We start from the raw sequence: 24,200 nt of genomic DNA, 5'->3' as shown, positions 1-24,200 counted from the left end.
TCACTTGACTTCTCAGAGGGGACGCAGGCAGGCAGGATGAGGACTAGAGGAACAAGGGGAGACATCCTGTTCCTGTATTCGGCTCTCTTCTCTTCTAAACTCAGTTCAGCTCATCGTTTTGTTTCTGACAATGACTCTGACGACGATGGAAACGATGCCAGGGATAACTGAGAGGAGTTTGTACTGAGTGAAATAGTTGGGGGGGAGGAGGGTGGGGGGGGGACTCAGACCTGTTTACTGATTGGCCAGCAGGGAGGAGACAAGGTTTCCAACTCCGATCAGCATAAGGGCCTGATCATCAGGCTCTGGGATGAAGTAATATAACAATGCTCAATGACGGACAAAGAAATTGATAAGGAGTTAAAAGTGGTTAATACATACATGCACTTGAATTAACGATATCGTTATTGATTGTTAAATATTGATCGATTGACAGAAATGAATTCAAGCATGCGTTGTTCTTAGAAATATTATCACAGAAATTTGTTTTGCCAGAAAATGAGTGCGGGTGCATCTGTTGCTTTGTGCAGTCATATGATTAATTGGTCCAATGCCTTATTAATACGTGGCACTTCTTCAAACAAAGCTGGTATGTAAAGATATATTGTCAGTATACAACTAACTAAAAAGTTAGAATTTTTTTTAAATATGTTTCGAACATGTCTAAATAACTTTGCGGAACAGGCTACATATGAGTCTTTTGTGTTTGCAGGCGACATGTTAAGAATCATTGTTTGATGAAACAAAGCTGAAGAGCTGAGGCTGGAGTCAGTCTAAATCAAAGTGATTGGAATCGTCGTAAAATGTTAAATCAGATTCACGGTCAGCCTCCTGTCATCAGCCAATCAGATCGCATGATTGAAACTACTCGGAAGTGACCGCAGCGCCGACCGTGATGAACAACGCTCAGTGTGTGTGTGTGTGTGTGTAGGGGAGTGTGTGTGATGGGTGCATGTTAGGGCTGATTTTCCTTCATGATCCCTCATCCCACAGCCGAAAGCATCAGCAGCCATCATCCAACACACACACACACACACACACACACACAGCGAGCAGCAAGCTAGCGCTTAAAGCAAAACTGGGCTTCCATGGCCATCCATTATCACTGACAAGCTAAATGTACCATGGTACACCATATGGTACAGAGAGAGAGGGAGAGAGAGACTAAAGTAAACCTGAGATAGAGGCTGAGTGAGACCAAGGGAGAGCTAAAAGAATGAGTGAAGAGAGGGAAAGGGAAAAGAAAAGGGGGGAAGAAGGAGCGCATTACAATAACAGCGTTTCTTTTAGAGCTGCATTTAGCTCTGTGTTCTGTTTAAGTAATAATCTGTGAAGGGATGGATGGATTTCATGATGAACAACTGTATGTGTCACTCCGTTATTCCCTTTATTTGTCCCTTTTCCACTTCATGACATCCTTTTCCATTTTAAAAGCGTGTCCATTAGCTGCCTGTCACTGAGTAACATTTAATGGTGCTGCCTCAATCCAGACATCTTAATATGTCAATATGTCACCCCAACGCTAAAGAAAGTTGAACTAGCCACCAAAAAGTTTCAACAAAGCTTTCATTTAAAAAAAACACTGGATTAAAAAATATAAAATACAAGCCGTTTCAGTGTTCATCTAAACACCTTCATCAGTTGTTTAGTGTGCACAGGAAGTAACTCTGGCCTTAATACACAAGGAGGTCACATGATCTCCTGGCATGAAGCCACATGACCGCTAAGATGTAGTCCATTTGTGTTGCCAGAGAAGATGGTGTCCCAGCAGCTTCAGATGATGCCCCTCCCCCTGCTTAAAGGAACACGCCAACTTATTGCGACTTTGTCTTATTCACCGTATCCCCCAGAGTTAGACAAGTCCATACATACCCTTCCAGATCCTGGAGGTAACCGGCTCCATCTAGTCTACTGCTCCCAATAAGTGACAAAATAACGCCAATTTACACGTTTCCTATTTACACGTTGTGATTTGTATACTCACAGGTTGTGCAAATAACAAGGTCACTATGCTTTTACTATCTAGTAATTGTTGACTCTATTAATCCAACTCTGAGCGAACTCTCTGCTCCTCACCACAGGGCCTCAGGTGCTGCTAGCAAATCCCTCCGCCCAAGTATCAGAAGTAGCAGTGCTTCGCCTTTCTGAGAATATAGTTCCCAGTATGTATACGGTTAGAAGATGACTGTCTCATATGACCTTGTTATTTGTACACCCTGTGACTATACAAGTCACAACAGGTAAACAGGAACATGTTGGGGTTATTTTGTCATTTATTGGGAGCAGTAGGCTAGTTGGAACTGGTTACCTCCAGGATCTGTGCTAGGCTTAGCTACCGGTGGAGCCGTCGGACAGAGTTACAACATGCATGGAGATGAGAAGGGTGTGTATGGACTTATCTAACTCTGGGGGATACGGTGAATAACCCCCAATAAGCCCCAATAAGTCGGCATGTTCCTTTAAGAGGTAGAGAAGGATGGTGTATCTGTAAAGCGCCTGGGAATGGTTTTCAGAACCATGTTGTAGGCTGAGGACAAATTATGTCTCAACCCACCTCCCCTATTTAAAGAGGGTCGCTCCACTTTAACAAATATGGCCTCCTTGACGCCTCTTTCAAACCACCTATCCTCTCTGTCCAGGATATAGACATCTTGACATCATGTGACCTATTAAGGCCAGAGTTACTTCCTGTGCACACTAAACAACTGATGAAGGTGTTTGGATGAACACTGAAACGTCTTGTATTTTATATTTTTTAATCCAGTGTTTTTAAATTAAAGCTTTGTTGAAACTACAATTACCTGGATGCATAAATGAATCTCCATAGCCACCAAAAAAACAATTTTTCTTTCACTTTTTGTTCATACATTTAACATTTCAATTATATTTTCTGTTACATGTACACCTCTAGATGATGGTCTATATGCTGTCTCAAAGCTATACGGGCATATCTTTATTATATTTGTATTAAGTAAATGTTCTTGTTGCCTAATTCAGTCCAACATCTGGAAAATACTTTATGTTCTAAGTGTCAGTAAACTCCTGTCCCCACATATTTCTCAAACTATTACATAAAACACTGGTATCATCAGCGTATAGTTGGAGAAGGTGACCCATTGCCGCCCTAAAAACTTGACAGAGAAATTTGGCCTTCTTTTGTGCTAATTTTGAAAAATAAAATCAGTGTTGCCTTCAGTGTCCCAAAACTAGCAAGCCGATCTTCACATTAAAGATGATGTTGTGGTAACCGTTTTTGTAGATAATTTCATTGTGTTTGCAAAAAAAGGCAAAACAATGACTCAGTTTGTTAGAAAGAAAGAAAGAAAGAAAGAAAGAAAGAAAGAAAGAAAGAAAGAAAGAATGAAAGAAAGAAAGTTCTATGCTTTTGACTCTTTTTAAAACATTTATGTCACTTTTTTCAGCATATTTCTTTTTTCTTTTTCATTAATTTCAATACACCTTATTTATATGACATTAAACCTCATTTTTGAGTTAAAGAAAAAAAACAAATGAGGTATTGAGGTATGAGGTAAACATGAGGTATTTGGACTAATAGTTAAGATCAGAGCATGTTGAGTGAATCAAAGATGGGCTTATGTCAGAGTTTAGTTTTTGGTTTTCAAACCATTTAAAGAATTGTTTTTCCATTACTATAAAAATTGTATAAAACACCCCAAATTCTTTGAAATTAATCATTAATTTGAGACGCAACGAATGTTGACTGGAACCCGTTCAACATTCCTCCATGCATCATTGTTATTTTTGGTTGAAAGAAACCCATACTTCTGATATATATATTAAAAAAAAAACTCTAAAAACAAGTCAAATTTGACCCGAGGAAAACATAAGGGTTAAATAAGTTACCATTATCCGATTGTTAAAATGTTCACGTCAACTTAATGGTCATAATTACAGCTTAGTAATACAGAAGTGTCGAAAAAAAAAATTATATATATATATCAGTAACTAAACCCTAATTGAATTTCAACAGACAGTATTTTAATTATCACAAGACCATCTCTGTAACCCTACAACTGTCTTGATGATATGAACGCTAACAGGTTGTTAACATGGGAATCATTCCCATCTCTGCCATCCATCCATAAAGCCCCATGGGTTCCACGTGGCAGAGCTCTTCTGCCAATCAGAGAACAGACTGTGCCTGACACTGTATTTCAAACACGGTAGCTTGAACAGACAATCAGGCAAAATATCTCAATAAAAACAGAAATGGAAAAAAAAAACTGAAAAAAAAATGGAGCTTGTCTGCAAACACACACGAATGCGCGGTGTTGGCGAGGCTGTTACCTGAAAGCTTGCCACAGGAAACATCTGTTCAGACAAAACAGACACATTCAGTTTTAGACAAACCACAAAGACCACAAAGAGGGCACCTCCACACACACACACGCACGCACACACACACACACACACACACACACACACACACACACACGCACATAAACACACATACACACACACGGTTACAGTAATAGATATAATAAAGTAAGTGAGACACAGGAGATGCAAATCTTCGCACCGATGACAAAAACAATGTGACAAAGTACAGTACAGCTTACATATTACATTACTGAAAGAAGACGCATGGATAAAGGAGTAAAGGAATAAATAGAGGATATGTAGGGATAAAGAAGGGATGGAAAGAAAGGACAGCCAAGTACTGTAAGTCTGCGTCCAGATAGGGAAGGTTCATAGATCTCAACATCTCCAACCGTACCTGAAGGCAGCTTCATTTCAAGCTGAAAGAGAAAGAGAAAGAAAAGGGAAAGAGACGAGGAAAAAAAGGGACGGAAAAGAGACGAGCGAGACGGATCGGCTTTGCTTTGTTCAAACTCCGGGGCAGTTCAGTGCCTGTGTTTGATGTTTTAAAACTTTCTCGTGGCAGCGATAGAGACGGTGGTGACAGCGTGACGTCACGGGAGCGCCGTAACTACTTATTCTCGCTCGTGGTGGTCGCGACACTGGTTGCGGTCTTCTCCTGAAGAGAGGTGGCGCAACTGAGGAAAGGCTACACGACTTTGCTATTTCTACGGACTAGACAGTCCCTCCAGAAAAACGCGCTTATGCGATCGCATAATTCAATGCATAATCAGCCAAAGTCTGCATATTTATGCGGGGGCCGCATTTTTTCAAATAGGCCGCACTTTGGCCGCATAAATTGCCGGGGCTTGCATGATTTCATAATCCCCGCATTTTCGTTGCAAAAAAGTCACATATATCTTAGCAGGAAGTTGAAAAATGTTGCGTTTACTTCACACAAGAGCAGCCATTTTCCCCTGTTGCCATGGGAATGTTATGAAGTGACGTAATTGCGCCACGTGAACATCATCGAAAAGCAGGGTGTTGGGGGGGAATCACTTTTTTTTCTCTTTTTCACCAAACTGCAATTTTTTCAAGTTCCCGCAATTTCATTGCATGAAATTGCATAAATATCCCGCATATTCCATCGCATTTTTTAAGAAAACGTGCTGCATAATCAAGGATTTTTGCCCGCAACAATCACAAAAAAACTATGGCGAAGAGAAGAAGAGAAGCACTTTGAATACTTCAGAATGTCTGCTCAACGATTCGATGACCTACTTCGTCGGATCAAGCCTTTCATTCGCCATGAAAGAGCTCATCTTAACCCAGTAAGTTTACCAGAGGGACCTGCAGTCACTCTGAGAGTCCTGGCATCCGGTTGGCCTCGAACTCCTCCATGCTTCCCGTTTACGCTTTGTCGTGCGGCGCTGAAAAAAATAGAATAAATCCTGGCGCGCCAGCGAGATCTACGTCGTTTTGAACGTCACATTGGCACGCGACAGGTCGGTCTCAACTTTTCGCTGTTTTTTTTGCGTGTCCCCCCCGTGGCCCACACCGCCATAGCCTGAACACACTACCCCCATTCTAAATGAATGGAAAGGCCTGCACGTTTGCCGCACCATCTGACGGCCGACCCCGGCTGTGTGAATGCCCACTGAGAGCGAACAAAGGAATGAGGCAAGCAGGAGGAGAGGACTGGAGGGAGGAAGAAGGAGGCCAGAAAAAGGATGTAAAGATCAATAAAGGTGAAGGGAAGAAAAACAAAGGAGATAAAGAAGAGAGCGAGAGAGAGAGTGATGCCACGCTCATAGACTTTAGCCCCACCCAGCTCCTAATATTCAATGTTTGAGGGAGTCAAAATTCAACGTCCCGAACAAGCGATCCAAACCATCAGTCAACACGTATAAATAAAAAAAAACTACATCCAAGATCTGCCAAAACACACACACATTCACATACACACACACACACACACACGCACGCACACAAACAAATCAGGAAGCGTCATGTTTTCACTTTTCAACATCCAAATGTTGAGTTCATCCGAACAAACGACTGGTATGTTTCAACATTTTCACTCATTTTAGTTACCTCGCGTTCCAGGGCGCGCACGCACACACACACACACACACACACACACACACACAAACACACACACACACACACAGACACACACATACACACACACACACACACACACACACAAACAGAGCCAGTTCCACAACAAAGACAGAGACTGTGCCATGCTGCTGCAGAGGGGGCAGTGGCACGTTGGCAAAGCCCAGGGGGCAACTGCTATCTCGTGCCAACACTTCACACACACACACACACACACACACACACACACACACACACACACACACACAACATCAGTATTCCAGCATCGTTGCGGCGTGGACTCCTCCGCCGGCTTTGTGTGGCTTCATGTTCGACACGGCATGTTTTTCTACAGAAACAGAACTACAGAACGGTTGAAATGTTTGGATTTCACATGATGCATGAAACGTTTTTACATCTTCAGTTTGGGGATTTCACTAATCACACATTTTAGAAACAGTAAGCTCGCAAGTCTGTGAGTGTTTTACTTACTGTAAACTAAAATTAAAACAATTAAAAATGTGAGAGAAGATAAAAATAAATAAATAAATAAATAGAAAAAAGGCAGTCTGAAGAGTGCAGATATCTACCAAGTGTGTCACCCATGGCCCCCCACACAACAGAGTCCACCAGTACTCAGGCTTCTGTCTGCAATGGTTTTATAGGGAGATTTGTGTTTTGGTAAAACAGCGCCCCCGCTGGCGCATCAGTCACAGTTCAGGCGGAGGACGGTACTGCAGCACGGGGAGACTCGGCTTCCAAAACAAAAGGCCACCGAATGATAATACATTCAAATGAATTTCTGTGAGAAGATGATGAGGGAAAAGCTGTTGAACTCAGGGAGATACTGGAACGGAAGCGCCGTGTTGTCCAAGTGTTTATGAAGACAATGTCACTATTGCCGAGAAGGCTTTTCCTTTCCGTCCATTTCGCGTTAATGACAAACAGAGCGCCGTCTGGTGAGAATTAAAATAATACTTCAACACATGCTTGTTGGAGGATTATGTGTTTGCCGGATAACAGAAGATGCTTGGACAGATTTAGAAACAATGGTGAATCTAATTGGATGGGTACATTTGGTCAATAATTAGAGCTGCGTTGTTTTCCTTGATTACGTTTTTTTAAAGATTACTTTCTGGCCTTTATTTAAGATGACAGCTGAAGACAGGAAAGGGGGAAGAAAGAGGGGGATGACGTGCATCAACGGGCCTTGAATTGAACCCGACTTTAATATTCTTTTCAACTTTATGTGTTGACTTCCTACTTCTGGGTAGCGGTAATTAAATCCCAGGAGCCGCCGTTTATTTTTTTCACCACCTGCTCCCATGACATATCAATCCAGCGCTCTACCTTCCGGCTCTCTTAGAGTCAAGATGGCGGCGAAGATAACAAAAACAGGTATTTATTCATATCATATCATGCCTAACTTTAGTGGATCATAACATATGTGGTATGGACAGGGTGCCATTTGCCATTTTTACAATACCATAGATATCACTCGGCCGGCCATGCCAAAACACTTATGTACTTCAATATCCAATGGAAAATAATCTCAAAATTAAATAGCACAATGTGGTGTCTTTGTCAACATAAGACACATCGCTTTCAAGCCAGAGAGCGGAGGTCACTTTGCGGCGAAAACAAAATGCTTTCACCCAGGAAACGCTCGTTCTTGAGTGTTTTAATCCAAACTTAACTAGTCTTTTTGGTTCAGTTCAAGTTCAATACTTTATTGCCATGTCAACACAGTTGATTGGAATTTCTCTTGGTGCCAATCGGGTCAAAAAAGGCAATACATACACAGGGACATACAGTAAAAGACAATAACATAGACAATCACATAGACAACCATTCAAACCAGTAAAAAGCTGTAGAGACCTTGTGCTATTGCAACTTCCCATAAAGTGTCTTGTGCAGTCTATAAAGTGCATTTGATAAGGTGCATTTCATACAGGTTTACTCTGCAAGGTTCCTGAACATTAACTTAGGCGTCATCGCCGCATGACGCTCACTTTTTTTGGCTGAACTCCGCTACCACGGCCCCTGAAAGGAGCGTCATCTGGCGGTGCCTGTATCCGGCTCGCAGTCACCTACTGGCGTCTAAACAACTGCCGCTGGTAGCCGGCGTCCCGGAGCTCTGAAGCTGCTAAATACAACCACCACTGTAGACTGTTCACGTTATAATACTTCTATTTCAGGTGTATATAATATATGGTCTATTGGTGAAGTAGCATTGATCACTTTGAGGCAGGGATATGTAGACCAGAAAGGGGGGGAAATCCCACGCATCACCCCTGGAAAAATCGCACCCTGAGTATGGAGACCGAATTTTTCCACGGATGTCCGTTTTTGAGCCAAGACAAAGGCCAAAATGCGGCGTGGAACAAACTAAGGCTTGTTTTTAGCTTAGCTGATTGCCGGAAATGCATATTGCTATGTAACTGAAGCAGTTGTTGAACATTTGCAGCCGCTACTAGCCGGTTTAGAGGACTCAGGAGAATACATCCATGGGGAGGAGTCTAAAAATCAATGACCGTATGAAAACAAGTCAATAAAGTACATTTTTCTAAAATTGTGAAGCATCACAACTACGAGAGGTCCTTAAGCATTAAGTCATAAATGTGCGCAATGAATATTAGGCTGATGGGTCCAGTAGTATGCGAGATTAGCTGCAGACAGATGGACAGATAGACAGATACACAAAGACAAACACACACAAAAACACACACACGACACACGTGACCGAACGCATGATGCCCTTTCAGCTTTACGCCAGAGGGAGATAATAACAGTGGTTATGCTATGCACAGCATTAGTTTTGGCATTGTTTTACATGTATTTTGGACTAGTTACTTAACTTTAATCAGACATTATCAGGAGGTTAAAGCAGACATACAGTACAAACAGCACTTTGCAGAGATTATCCTACTTTAACCTGAACAAAACCATCTAATCTGTAGTTTTATTCTTCCTATGGATTAATGTGCACTCTCCCTCTTTCTCTCTCTTTGTCTTTTATCTACTGAAATCAAACCTGTCTGTGCTGCTGCTGGTTGTGTTTAATGTCTCTAACATCTCATTTATAGAGCGCTTTTCAAAGACACTTAATGTGAGTTCAAACATGCCGCTCCACAAAAGATGCATTCAAATCCATAGCAGGTGCAACTCTTGTTGCAATGAACACAATAAATGTGTCCACTGTCCAGCCCTGTCTCCCCAAAATTACGTTCCCATACATCTAAACCGCCATCTCAATTTACGCTTCCAAGGAATGTTGTCCCGGATTACGTTTGTTTTTAACGTACCACTAATAATTCTAATCAAAGTCTGCGTTTAAAGTCCACAGAGGGAGGAGATCAGGGTAGATGGATGGGCCAAACCAACTTTTAGCGAGGAGGCCGCTGTTCGTGTCCTCTGCAAAACCAAAAGACAACGTTGACTAATTTTTACTTACTTGCATACGTAACTTAAAGTGCTCATATTATACTTTTTGGCTTTTCCCCTTTCCTTTATTGTGGTGTATATCTTTTTTGTGCACGTTATAGGTTTACAAAGTGAAAAAGCCCAAAGTCCCCCCCAAAGGGACTTACCATCTCCAACAGAAAACACTGTTCACCAACTGCTCCAAACAGCTCTACTGTAGTCCAGCCTTTACTTCAGAGACAGACGTGGGTCACTTTGTAACACACGTTATAATGCTCGCCTAGCTGCTAGCGTGGCACGCCCTCATACTCTGCTTCTGACTGGCTAGTAGTCCTTACCTAGCTACTGAGCATGTGCGACTCCCAACAAAGATGGAACAGAAGTGCGATACCTCACTCTGTAGCTAAAACAGAGAGCTCAACACACAGGGTGAAAAGAGAAGCTGCAGCAATGTGCAGTACAACAAAAATATGGTGTTTTTTGAAAATTAAACCATATAAACCTATTCTGGTACAACCTCTAAATACAATTATGAACCTGAAAATGAGCATAATATGAGCACTTTGGTTACATACGTAACCTATGCAACATAACTGACTTCTGTTACGTACACATAGTACTTAACGTACCTAATTCATTTCAACCCAAACCATGGCCTTTTCCTAAACCTAACCTAGTAGGTTTGTTGCGTAACCCAATACACATTTCATTGTGTTTGAATTCACAACATTAACCATGGTTTTAAGACAGCGACCGTTTCACAATGTGCGCCTGTCGCAAGTACAGAAACAATGTTTTTTTAACTGCATACTTATTTTGGTGTCTCATCTACAGTACTTGGGATGTGGCATCATCATGTCAAAAAAGGTCAATATAAATACACAATAAATCAACATGTTGCAGTTAATTGTAGGAACAATTTAGTTCACCTGACAAATCAGGTATATTATCAATATAATAATATGTAATACCTTAAATGTTTAATACTTTAATACCAGATCAAGACAAGAGGACTACACGTGTCTATGGGCACAGAAGTGGCCAAAGCAGTCTGTAATATCAATAGCGATGGCAAGGCCTAAAGAGCATTTTTTAAAGAAAATAACAATAAGTGACTCGTGTAGGCGAATGAGACCACGAATGGAGAAGTTCTCCAAAGTGATGGACACAACAACCACAGATTAAACTGACATCACGTTGTTGAATATTATTATTACAGAAGCTGAAGACAATTACAAGCTGCTGCCGAGTGAGGAGCAAAACATCACTATTAGCTGTGTTCAGGTGCCAGACCACAGACACTGCTATCTGCCAGTATCATATGGAAGAAACACACACTGCACGCACACACACACACACACACACACACACACACACACACACACACACACACACACACACACACACACACACACAGTGATAAGCTTTTAGAGAAGCTCTGACTACGTTTTCACAGGTGCACAGCAGCATTCCCCAAAGGAGTATCACTCTCCCTATCTCTTTATCTCCTCTCTGTCTCTCAATTCAATTCAATTCATTCTCTCTCTCTCTCGCTCTCTCTCTCTCTGTCTCGCTCTCTCTCACACACACACACACACACCTCACCATGTATACATCAAATAGATTTACTGACTTTTACATGGCTTACATAACAAAAAACAAGAAAAAGGAAGTTGAAAGTTGAAAATGAAGTCCGTTAGACAGATGTTTGTGAATTAAAGACATTGTGAGACATGCTTTTAATTTTTATTCCTGCAGTGCAGATGTTTATCGGCTTTTTTTGCCCCCAACGGCACCTTCCAGGCAGCGGTGCCTGGAAGGCGCCGTTGGGAGGCACTGGTTATGGTTAGGGTTAGGCTTGGGTTAAAACGCAGCGCCCAGGATGGGTTCTGCGAGGGGCACGGGCACAAGGGGACCACTGGTGTGAATAAAACACAAGAACTCCTTTAAAAGCCGGGTTCGGTTAGATAAAAGCTATTTAAAAGACGGCCAGAGGTTAGGTTAGGGTTAGGTGCCTTGAAGGCAGTGGTCGCAGCGCTGCCTGGAAGGAGCTGTCGGGGGCAAAAAACACCACTGAGCAGTGCAGATGCAGCTTTAGAGTAATGCTGCCAACCACTGTTACGTTCAACCAGGTAGACGAAATAAGGAAAACTACAAATAGCACCTGACAAGGAAAGAAGATGAGTATTATCTAATTCATTAGATTAACATAAAGGTTTTCCTTGGCGTGAAGCAGCGATGAAAGCTGTGCCATAAGAGGTACGGTGTGGGCGAAACCCACGCGCCGAGGTAGACTACATGCTAGGAGCAGTCACTTGTCGATTTGTTTTTGTCCCAGGACTTACAACTTGCATCTTTTTCACGCATGTCACGATTTCTCTGTCACAAATTTTTTGCTAATTTAGCTAGCTAGCTAGATAGCTAGAGTATGTCGGAAGCTCATGTTTCCATTCTAACCCAACAAGTCCTCCAAACCATACGACGATATGACGAGGTCTTTTTGTCCTTGCTACGCACACATTATTTTACTCTTATGCCAATGCACGACAGCACTACAAGGATCAAACCTTTTTCTGGCATTTTAGTTGTTTTCGTCATTTGCTCTCATTCACATATCACATGGAGCGTGGGGCAGTATGTGTGCGCGTGAAGCAACAAGTCCTCCGAACCATACTACAATATAGGTTGTTTGGTTACACTTTACTTGAAGGCATCTACATAAGAGTGACATGACACTGTCATGAACGTGTCATAAACATTATAAACAAGTCATAAGCATAACCTTTAGGCAGTGGTGGCCTAAAGGCTTCGGACCGGGAGGTCGTCGGTTCAATCCCAAGACCGGCAGGATAAACTCTGTGTGGGGAAAGTGAAAGAGCAGCGCTTGTCCCTCCCTCATCACCACCACTGAGGTGCCCTTGAGCAAGGCCCTTAACCCCCAACCGCTCCAGTGGAGCTGCTCAGTGTCCAGCAGATCAGACTGTGGTTGCACCGGGCAGCGTCCAGGTATGAATGTGGAACTGCGTGAATGTGACAGGCCATCGTTGCAAATGAGAAGACTTACAAGACGTACCTTGATAAATAAAGGTTAAATTAAAGAAAATAAACGTTTATGACATAACGCTAAGTGTCATTCGGTATTTGTCATGACAAATTATGGTTAGGGTTCATGACAGTGTCATGTCACTCTTATGTAGATACCTTCAAGTAAAGTGTTACCGGTCGTTTATTGCTACCCTCTAATACGACCCACAGACGTGTTTTCCGTCCGTATACCTAAACCAGAGAACGTAACGGTCGCCGTTTTAGACACGCCATTAACGTTTTGAAACGCTTCGCCGTTTGGTTAGGTTAAGGCGCAAAAACTACTTGGTTCTGTTTAGGCGCCTAAACTACTTAGTTCAATTTGGAAAAACATTGTGGTTTGGTTAAAATCAGACATTGCTTCACTTCCAGTTACGCATGTGACGCTGTGACTCCGTTTGTTCCATTTAGTTTAAAAAAACTGGACGGGAACTCCGGTCTCCTGGGTGAAAGTCCTGTGTTTGTTTGAACCATCCACCACCCCAACCTACCGCCTCAGGCGGAATGTGGGGCTCTTATACTTTGTCACACTACTTTCTACTTTGCTGCCGTCATAACAAATATGGCCACTAGAGGGCGCCCTCACCGTAAACGTTAATATGAGTTGTAATTGCTGCTTGAACCAACGGCCAGGGAAGCGTTTTCTCAGGGAGGGCAGTCTCTCTTAATGCATTCTTTATCCTGCCTATAGTAAACTGTGATTGGCTGGCTGTTTCTTTAACGTAGAATGCTAAACCCATTTGAATTACTGAACGAATCAGAGATTTTAGCATTGAGGTCTAGAACAAAGCTAAAACATATAGCTATAGACGAAAAATCTAAAAAACAAGCTGTATACAGCCCCTACAATCTTACAATCTCCACCAATAATGCAGGGCAGAGTGAAGTTTACTTTCCAGCGACTGAGCAGGTATTTAGTGGGAGGCAGGTAACCGTTAATACTTCTTTCATGACAATCAGTACTTCAAAAAGTCTCGCAGTAACATCTGTCCACCCCAATGTTGTCATTTTCTCCTCTTTCTTTTCACCCCTCTGTCTCTCTCCATTCATAATTTTTATCATATCAGTTCTTTCTTTACCTGTCTCTCTTTTCATCTCACTGCATATTGTTCTACGACTATCTGCATCAATACTGATCTCTCGCTTTGTCTCCCTATCGCTCCTGTACTCCTCTCGGTTTATCTGTCTCGCTCTCTCTGCCTGTCTTCCTTTCATCTCTCGCCATCTGCCTTCCTCCATTTCAATTTCCCCCCCTCTCACTCTCTCTCTCTCTCTCTCTCTCTCTCTCTAACTCTTCTTCTCTCTCTGTCTATGTCTCCCACCCCTCCCTCTCGTCTCCCTAAAAACTTGGCAGAGATCCCCGTCATGTTTTTTTTCTTCCTTTTCTCCTCGTTTAGGGGATTGCGAATGAATGCGATCCAATCTAGACCTCAGCTAAGAGACATGAATTTTCATTAATTACAACCTTGTCAGCAAAAGCATTATGGGAGCTGAATATGAAAATGCTAATGAGGGGAGCTCATTTGCATATTTGTCTTTGTTGGAATGTCATTAATTATTACGTTTTATGATGATGAATGCAGCTGTCGATGGCTGGCCCTCCATGCCTAATTAGCTATCAGAAAATCCCCCGATCAAAAAAATGGATATGGATCCCAAAACTTTACTTTTCATTTTACACCTCTTTCACTTGCTCTTTTTGTTGTCAATGACTTTTGTTGACCAACCTTTTTATCTTTTCTATTTCACAGCACTATAACTAGCACGCAACAAGCTTGCTTCCATCAACGCTCATTATACTCACACATTGCAATCTGGGACCAATGGTTTGGATTGATGAACAAAGGTTTCACCAAGTTTCTTTTGCCATTGGCAACTTTTGTCTCCAAAACCACAGTGTACAGTGATTTCAGACATAACTCTTGAGTCCTAGCCCTGTTAATCCCTGTCCCTTATCCGTTTACCCTCTTCTGCAGTTTCACCCTTTCCCCATTAGGTATTTTCCTTTAGCTCTAGTCATTTCTAGATCTTCCTTTCTCCTAAATTTCTAGCTCTTTCAGATCTACCCTTTTAGACCCAGTTTACTTAGCCCTTTAGGTCTTTAAGCCCTTTTAGCTCTATTCTTTCTGTCATCTTTCAACTTTAGACCCATAGGCTCCATCTGTTTAGTGTAAGTCGTTTAGTACTGGCTGTTTTTTATTTGACCTTTAACCCTACCTCTTATCTCTAGGTTTGTTAGCTTTCGCCCTTCAAGTGTACCTCCTTCCACCCGGAAACCTAATCCATGGTCCTTGTAGTCCCTTTAGTTGTAGTTTTTTTTGTCAAAGCTAGCTCATTTTGTTAAAGCTTCCTTAAATGTATTTCCTCGTATGCTTTTTAGATCTAGTCCAGCTAATTTACTCCTTAAGCTTTACTGTTACTGCTTTACTGTTATACCTTCTTTAGCACTAGTCTTTTAGTTTCAGTCCTAAATAATTTTACTCTTGCTCCGGGCCATTTCCCTCTAGTCCCAATAACTTAGTCTCAGGTTCATCGGTCCTGTTTATTTAGCTAAAATGATTTGGTCCTAGCTCCTTTGTCCTGCCATTTTTACCCTAATTACTTAGCACTTGGTACTCTAATTCTGGCTCATTTAGCCTAGATCATTTGGTTGTAGCTCCATTCGTCGTAGGACTTTTAGTCCTTATTATGTAGTCTTGGATCTATTAGCTTAAACATTTGGTCCTTTAGTCATAGCTTCTGTTTTTCCCGTAGATTCATCCTTCATTTCATAGCTAGCTCTAGCTTGCTAGCTATAGCTTGCTAGCTATAGCTTGCTAGCTTGCGGCCTTTTACTGTAGCTGCTTTAGAACAAATGTATGCAGTAAACCTGCCCGTTTTAAGTGCTTCCTGGCATCTACTCATAAGTCTGTGTTGTAACTAGAAAATCATCTCGACAAACACAAGCTCAACCTGTACAAAGTACTTGCTAGCTTCTTGTTTAACAACTAGCAATGTCAAAATTGCAGTTATCTCGTCAGACATGTTTCTAATAACACTATTCTGTTCATATCTTGAGTACCTTGCTGAGAGAAAACCAAGAAGATGGGTCAATGAGTAATTGATCTGTTTCTAGTCAGAAATTACTGGGACAATCAGCTGATCACAGCTACTGTTGCACACCAGCGGAGGACATCCTATATGGCTGCCAGAAGCTGTGTTACATCACCTGAAAGTCCTGTAATACAGTCCATGTCTCTCCTCACCTCTCTCTTTCTGTTGTTCCATCTCTTTCTCTATTGTGCAAGAAGAGTAACAATGAAGACTTAACAAATCTCCCGTACAAAAAAAAGCCACTAACGAACACCCCCCTCACTTGGCTTAATGAATGCCAGGCTTAATTAGAGCACCATGATGTCAGAGGCATTAATTATCAGTTGGCTTCGTTTCAGAAAACACACACTGTCTCTCTTTCTGTCTCTCTCTTTCTCGCTCTTAGTTTCCTTTTGCATCTGTTTTTTTCTCCTTTTGTCTTTTGGTTTATTTTTATTTCTCTCTTTGTCATGTTCAAACTGAGATTTCTAGGTTCTATGTTTAACTCAGACCTTTTCCTTTAAAATGACAGACTCAGTGTGAAATGATGTCTGATTCATGCCGTTTTCTGATGTGGGTCTAAATGTGCAACATATCTGATTTTAGGCAACAGTACATCTGGGATCATGTGACTTTTACAAAGTTCTGGCATACATCGTGCTAATGGTGGTGCTACTAGAGAAAGATGGAGGGCAGTTGACAGAGATTGTCAGTGGAGGCGTCCAACACACAACATAATGTAATCACGTGCATGTGTAAAGCAGCAATACATTTGAAAACTTATAGGCAAGCTGAAAACAGAAATGCTATATTATCATCAAAGTTGGTATGTTGAATCTATTTTACTCGGCATTCGTCAGTGTGACATACTAATTTAGACACATTGTAGAGTGCAACCAAGGTCCCATATTGTAAAAAGGGAGATTTCCATGTCTTTTTTGTATCATAAAGCAGGTCATTGTGCAATATAAATACGGTGAAATTATCAAAATGCTTAATCCACAGAGAAACGCACACAGCACTTATTCTGAAACTGTGCCTTTAAACGAACAGTGGTGCTGTCACAACAATACTTTCTCCACAGTGCTGTGGAGGAGGGTCTGGCGAGTCAACACAGCATTCCGGGATGGGAGAAAATGTGCTCTGGATGATTGGCATTTCTTCTAAAGCAATCACAATCAACAAACAAACTTGGATGGAGCAATGATGCCTCTCCAAAATAGCCTCAAGAAGGAACTTGTTTTGGTGGAACATGTGTACGTTCAAAGGTTGTTTTAGTCGGTCAACAGAAAAATCTGATTGGACAGATAGTCTAGCTAGCTGTCTGGATTTACCCTGCAGAGATCTGAGGAGCAGTTAACCATAGTCCTCATAAATCCACCGGAGTTTAAAATGCCAACACAAAGAAAGCGGAAGGTGACGGAAATCCGGCCTAAAATGAGGGACATCCCGCGAAATATTTTGGGGTCACCGGAACAATCCCAGAAGTGGAACGTCGTTGATTTAGACTAGGTATTGAATGACGAGCCACTTTTTGATACTCAATACTATACAGGCAATTTGGGTGATGCCTAAAAATGATTGATATTGGTACCCAGTCCTAGCTATACATAAGTAATAAGTGCAGCTATGGTGCCATTTCAGTCCTTGCCCGGCTGCAATGACGGTGCAGAGACTCTGAGAGCACATCAAATTGAAGACCCTGAAACGCTGACCAGATGGAGGGAGAGAGGCTTAAAGAGAGGCGCTAAAATGGAGCATTTCCGACAGTATGAGCAAAATAATGTTTTTTCAACATTAAAGCATGTAAACATGTTATAGTAGAAACCAAAAAATAAAAGCATAAACTTGAAAATGAGCTCAACATGTCTCCTTTAACCCATTTTCCTGGAAGCCAGCACCTACTGTACAGTAATAATAGTTTTTCCGTTGCTCTTCACACTCTGCTTTTCGCAGCTTTATCTGCCACTTTCTGTTTCTGACTTCTCTGTGTAGTGGACACCTGTGATGCAGAAGCACAGTGTGATTGTGTCCACACTGAAGGAAAAAGTCTTTTATTTGCAAATCGTTTTCTATTTCCTATTTCTATTCCTTGATGAATTTCTTTCTTTTTGTGCTTCATTTCATCCTCTATGCCACATTTGCCACTAAGCCAAAATGAAAATGAATACCCTGTTTCATTGCAAAAGTTACAAATTACTATAAAAAGAGGTGGATGAAAATTGCATACAGAAACTGGTGAGAGTAAACTGTTATTTCAACTTGATAGGCAGACCAACACTACAAGTTTGTGGAAACCTGAACATCAGGCCTAAATGTGCAACTATAAAAGGCCTCTGCTCTTCCCGGGAAGGTTGCCTACAAGATTTTGGAACCTGACTGGTCCATTCAGCCACAAGAGCATTAGTGAAGTCCAACACTGATGTTGGCTGATAATGACTGGCTTACAGTCAGTGTTTCAGTTCATCTCAAAAGTGTTGGATGGGGTTGAGGTTCAGCGCTCTGTGCAGGTCAGTCAAGTTCCTCCACGCTAAACTGGGAACACTATTTCTGGATGGACCTGGCTTTGGGGGCAGGGACACTGTCATGTTGAAACAGGAAAGGACCTTGCTTTAACTGTTGCAACACTTGAAAGCACGCTATTGTCAAAAATAACATTGCCCGAAATCATAAAAAACAGTCGACCATGCACACTATTTATGAAAACAAGTTTCTAGGTTAAAAAAAGCAGGGGATTTTCTTTTAAAGCTTGCAATATGAATGTAGCCCTTCTTTCTTTCTCCCACTCTCTTTCTGTCTCTCTCTCTCTCTCTCTCTCTCTCTGTCAGAGGATAAAATACAGTTCATCTTCGGCCTCTGGGAGCCACAGTTCTAACTGAAGAGCTCTCTCCCTCCCTCTCTCACTCACTCTCACAATAAACATACTGTTTCATGCTGCACATCTCTATCTCTCTCTCTCACCTCTTACACACAAACAAGCACTCTCTCTCTGCCACGCACACACACACACACACACACACACACTCACGCACACACACACAAACACACACACACCGTAGCGTGGCTGGCCAGATGGGACTCTTCCACATGACCAAGCCGATCAATCAACACTGAAGGGCCCAGGTGCTACTACGCACCATTTCACAGTCTGTCACACACACACACACACACACACACACACACACACACACACACACACACACACACACACAAGTTGTACACACACATAGCAGCAGAGACAAACAGAGATGGAAAGATAAACGACACACACACACACACACACACACTGTGTAACATGAATGACCCGGGCTTGGTCTCCAGAGGCCTCATCTGGATGGATGACAGAAGATGGAGAAGACAGACAGACAGACAGACAGACAGATAGATAGATAGATAGATAAATAGATAGATAGACAGATAGATAGATAGACAGATAGATAGATAGATAGATAGATAGATAGATAGATAGATAGATAGATAGATAGATAGATAGATAGATAGATAGATAGATAGATAGGCGTGGTTCTATACAACTAAAGTATATGATAGAAACGCTAGAGAAATGCCCAGATGTATAGATTAGCAAACTTACTGGAAATACTCAAACAATGTATTGCAGCTGTTCAGACTGTCCAATGGCGAACTGCAAGGCAGAAGGTTTAAATAATTTACTATTGGAAAAAATTATTACAAATGATGGCGAGTGACGTTGAGGTACAGTAAGGAGGAAAAAACACAGAAGCTCACATATATATAATGTGCGCCTACTGTAGAAAACATATTTCATCATTTGAATTGGCCTTAAAACAATACTGGAAAATATTCGATGAGTGGAAGAGGTAATGTTGATTTACATAAACAATTTTTGGTATCGGACCAAACCAAAGTATTTCCAGGATAATTGCCCAACATCCCGCTCTCTGTGTGTTGCCATTCTCAAACTCTGTTCAGGAAACAACTAAAAACTTCGAGCTAGCAAGCTACACACTAAAAATGGTGAGTTTTGAATAAAATTTGGATCGTGTAACAAGGCAGACCTGCTTGGTTCTTTCGGGGAATGATTGTAAAGATTTACAAAGAATATGTTTATGACATTTACTTTCTAACTGGGACGTTTTTGGGACCGATATGAGAGGATTGCTGTGGACGAAGTACACACGGCGATACACTGGTAAGAGCAAATTCCGTTTAACCATGTATCCAGCTAATTCAGCTCACGTTACTTCCTTTAACATTGTGTGTCGCGTTTTCTTTTTGGGGGTGCAAATGTTCCACCAAAACAAGTTCCTTCCCGAGACTGTTTTGCAGAACCACCGTCTCCGCTTCCGGAGCTTAGTGCCGCCCAAATGCAAACAACCCAGAGAGTTTTTTTTTTCTCCTATCCCAGAATGTATGTGTGGTATAGCCGGACCTTACTCCCCAGCGCTGTGGAGACAAGGTCTGGCAATGCGAGACTAGGGTTGGTTTAGGTACAGGAGCTTACACACTATAATACTGGGGCACTTGACGAATGCAAACCTGATAAAGCTACTTGTTGAATAACGTGCATACAGTATTTTAACTTTTCGTGTACAGATTCTCACCTTTCAGTATTTATCATTCAGTACTGATATCCATTAGTGTACGTGAACATTTTCTCTAAACAATTTCTTGATGGAAGGATCGACGACGTTTCACTTGATGGTTCAGGTGCCGCCGGAGGTCCCTAATTTCGGCCGGATGTCCGTCACCTTCCGCTTTCTTTGTGTTGGCGTTCTAAACTCCGGTGGATTTGTGAGGACTATGGTTAACTGCTCCTCAGATCTCTGCAGGGTAAATCCAGACAGCTAGCTAGACTCTCTGTCCAATCTGAGTGTACGACTAAAACAACCTTTGAACGAGAAAACGTTCCACCAAAACAAGTTCCTTCCCGAGGCTATTTTGCCGAGGCAACCGTTGCTCCGTACGGCGCAAGACGACTGTCATTGGTATAAATAAATGCCAATAAATCAGAGCACGTTTTTTTCTCCCATCGCAGAGTGTTGTGTGGACTAGCCAGACCCTCCTCCGCAGCGCTGTGGAGGAAGGTCTGGCAATGCGAGACTACCCGCATCTCCATATGTAGGCTTAAGTCCCACAAAACCACCCGCCTCAAGAATTAAAGACCCAAACGGTAAAGCTGTTCCTCAGCTTCACCATATCCTTTATTGGCCTTTTGAAAAAGTAATATATTTAACTCTGACAGATCTTTAAGGAACCTTAAAGGGCTCTTCACAAAATACTTCATGACACTTCCCCCCTCCCTGATCAGGAACCCCGAAGGGCTCCCCGATGGACCGCTGCTTTCAGAGCGTATACGTGTTACACCTCCGCCCTCTCGCCTTGACGAGACCTATTATTACTATGTCAGATCTAATTACACAGACAATTTACGTGTGATACACAGCCCCTTCAAAACAATAACATAGGCTACTAAATACTCTGCAGTGGATTACATTGTGCGTCCGTGTTAATGCAATGAAGTCTACGCAGCACTAATCAATGCATGACATCCACTCCTAATACTCTGAGAACAGCAAGGACAATGGAAACAAAATTGTGGGCAGAGAAGATGATGAAGGATGTTATAAGAAAAAAAAAAAATGTCTTTATTTTGATGTATTTCATTATTCATTTTAGTTTATTGCACCTATTGACCTGATTTTATGTATTGTTGTATGTTTGGCTCTTTATTCACCTTGTAAGGACATCTTTATTTTTTTTAAATGATATATTGGTTTAAGGTGTTTTAGATTTATGTATCAAAATGTATGTTGCGGATACATTTTTTAAAACTTGAACATGGATAATTAACCCCCTGCACCCTCAGGTATTTTTGTCTGGTTTTATTTTTTTTTTAAAAAGCTTGTAAACCCACAGTCAATCTATAAACATAATTTTTTTTCGGGACAAACTGGGCTATTAGAATATTTGTGCTGCAGTGAGGTCACTTGAATATAAAAAAAAGATTGTGGGACCATAAAGACAAATACATAAATATAACGGAAATTTAATCTCACAGATATGTATTTATATCACACACACAGCAATAAAAGCTAAGCCAATCTCCTGTCTAAAACACTTCTCATATGTCTAGGGAGTCAAACAGTGAAAAAATAAACATTATAACTTATACAGTTGACAAAATATCTACATTTTTTCCAAAAAAGTCCAGACGCTTTTGCCCTCATGACATTCACTCAAAATAATAATGTCATATTTATTGATATCACACACACAGCAATGCTACACAAGCATTTGTGTTTTCTAAAACAGTTCTCCTATATATTTGGAGTCATCTATCTATTATCTATATAATGAACATTATAACTCATATAAAGGACAAACCATTTACATTTCTTCAAAAAAAGGCCAAAACTCAAAACAGTAATGCCATTCTTCGCTGTAGAAACGTTTAGAACGGTTATAGACGATCTTTGGTCACATCTTACTATTCTGACTTTGAGTGATCACTTCTCACAATAAACAATCTTTGTTGTCCCTGGGATGACGTATTGCCGGCCTTATATGGGCCTAACGTGTGACGGACCTGCCTTCCATTGGTTTACAAGACAAAAACAAGCATCTCCCAAAGTATCATGGGAAAGCTTTTAGCTTGCTTTTAGCTGGAAAAGACCGTAAGTCTCTAGCTCTAATGGCTGTAAAATGATTTAAATATGAATCGGAAATGCCGTTTTTCGTCGTATACGACAAGCTCTGCGGATAGGGTTAATTAATCGATTCTCACAGCGTTTTCAACTAGGGCTGAACGATTAATCCAAGTCAAAACGGTATCGCAATGTAATTGAACGCAATTTTGAAATCGCTAATGCAACAATTATTTTAAAATTTTTACACCCCTAGCCCCGTGGGCTTCGGCCCTGGCCTCCCTTCCGAAAAACGCTCCCATAGGTCGTTTGCTCAAGCAGCAATTACGTCTCATCTTTACGTTTCTAGTGGCGGCGCCCTCTCGTGGCCGTAGTAGTTATGACGGGAGCAAATCAGAAAGTGATGTGACAAAGTACTAATTCAAACAAACACAAGACTTTCAGCCAGGAGACCAGGGTTTATGACAAGTTGAAGTTGAAGTTTTTTGTTGTTGTACTTTACGGAACAAACGGCGTCACGTCACATTCATTCAGGGTCATGTGCGTAATCCGAAGTGAAGTAACGTCTGATTTTAACCCAAACCACGATCTTTTTCTAAACATAACCAATTAGTTTTAGTATACTTATATTTTTCCTTCCTTATATTTTTCCATACCACAACTTTAACAATTGATTAATTGTATACTGATTTGTTGGTAATGAAAACAAGTTGCTAGTGCTTACAACCCTAAAACCTTGAGGTTTTTCATTTTTTTCCATTTTTAGAAGATCATTTGTGTCACCACGTTTCCTCTCCTCTTTCCTTTCCTCTCCTCCCTTCCCCTCATCTCATCTTCATGTTTAAACATTCGGAGCACAGAGACCCCGAGCCAGCGGGGAGAGACAGGGGGTCGACCTCTGCGCCACACCCAGCTGAGGCGAGGGGCGGCTGGGGGGAGAGAGCGAGACAGGAGGGCCTGGTCTCCATGGAGGGGAGATGGGCGGAGAGGAGTAGAGGGTGATGAAGAGACGGAGGGATGGAAACAAAACAAAAAGAGATGGAGGACAGGAAGAGGAGAAAAAAGGACATGAGGGGAGAGGAAGACGTGTATGAAGGAGAGTAACAACAGAAGGAGGAAGAGTGAGGAGAGGAAAAGATATATGTCGAGTGAAGCGCTGCACAACATGATGCGTTATGCGATAACATTGTATAATATATATATATATATATATATATATATATATATAGATATAGATATATATATATATATATTGTATATTAATGTGTACTCAATTCTGCATTTCAGCTGCTTTTAGTATTCTGGCAAAATACAACAAATTGCTTGTTGAATTGAAAACAAATTAAAGGAAATCATTATCTTTTATTGAACAAATTGAATATAAAAGGCGCCACTGACAAAAGAATGACAGTTACATTATAAAAGGAAGTTTTATACTGATATTTTCTTTCAACTACCGCAAAAAGTGAGCGTCTTTCACGATATATCACAGCCTTTCGAGATGTGTAGTGTGCGCCAGTTCATGTCGCGATGGCGATAAGAAAACAGCATATTGTGCAGCCAGGGGAGAAAATT

The 24,200-nt window shown here is 41.4% G+C and overlaps 1 protein-coding gene and 1 non-coding gene across 8 annotated transcripts in view; one reads left to right on the top strand and one right to left on the bottom strand.

The window, feature by feature from the left end:
• The window catches only part of LOC120544931 (transcription factor 4-like), a 403,968-nt gene that overhangs the window by 210,384 nt on the left and 169,384 nt on the right, over positions 1-24,200 (bottom strand). The gene's annotated exons all lie outside the window — the stretch shown is intronic.
• Positions 11,625-11,679, top strand: LOC120546140. Its single transcript, XR_005636815.1, has one exon. It is a non-coding gene; the product is annotated as a small nucleolar RNA SNORA17 (small nucleolar RNA).

Source organism: Perca fluviatilis, chromosome 17 (assembly GCF_010015445.1).
Source record: "Perca fluviatilis chromosome 17, GENO_Pfluv_1.0, whole genome shotgun sequence".
Classification (NCBI taxonomy): Eukaryota; Metazoa; Chordata; class Actinopteri; order Perciformes; family Percidae; genus Perca; species Perca fluviatilis.
The sequence above is the reverse complement of the archived record's forward strand: the minus strand, read 5'-3'. Positions and strand labels throughout refer to the sequence as shown.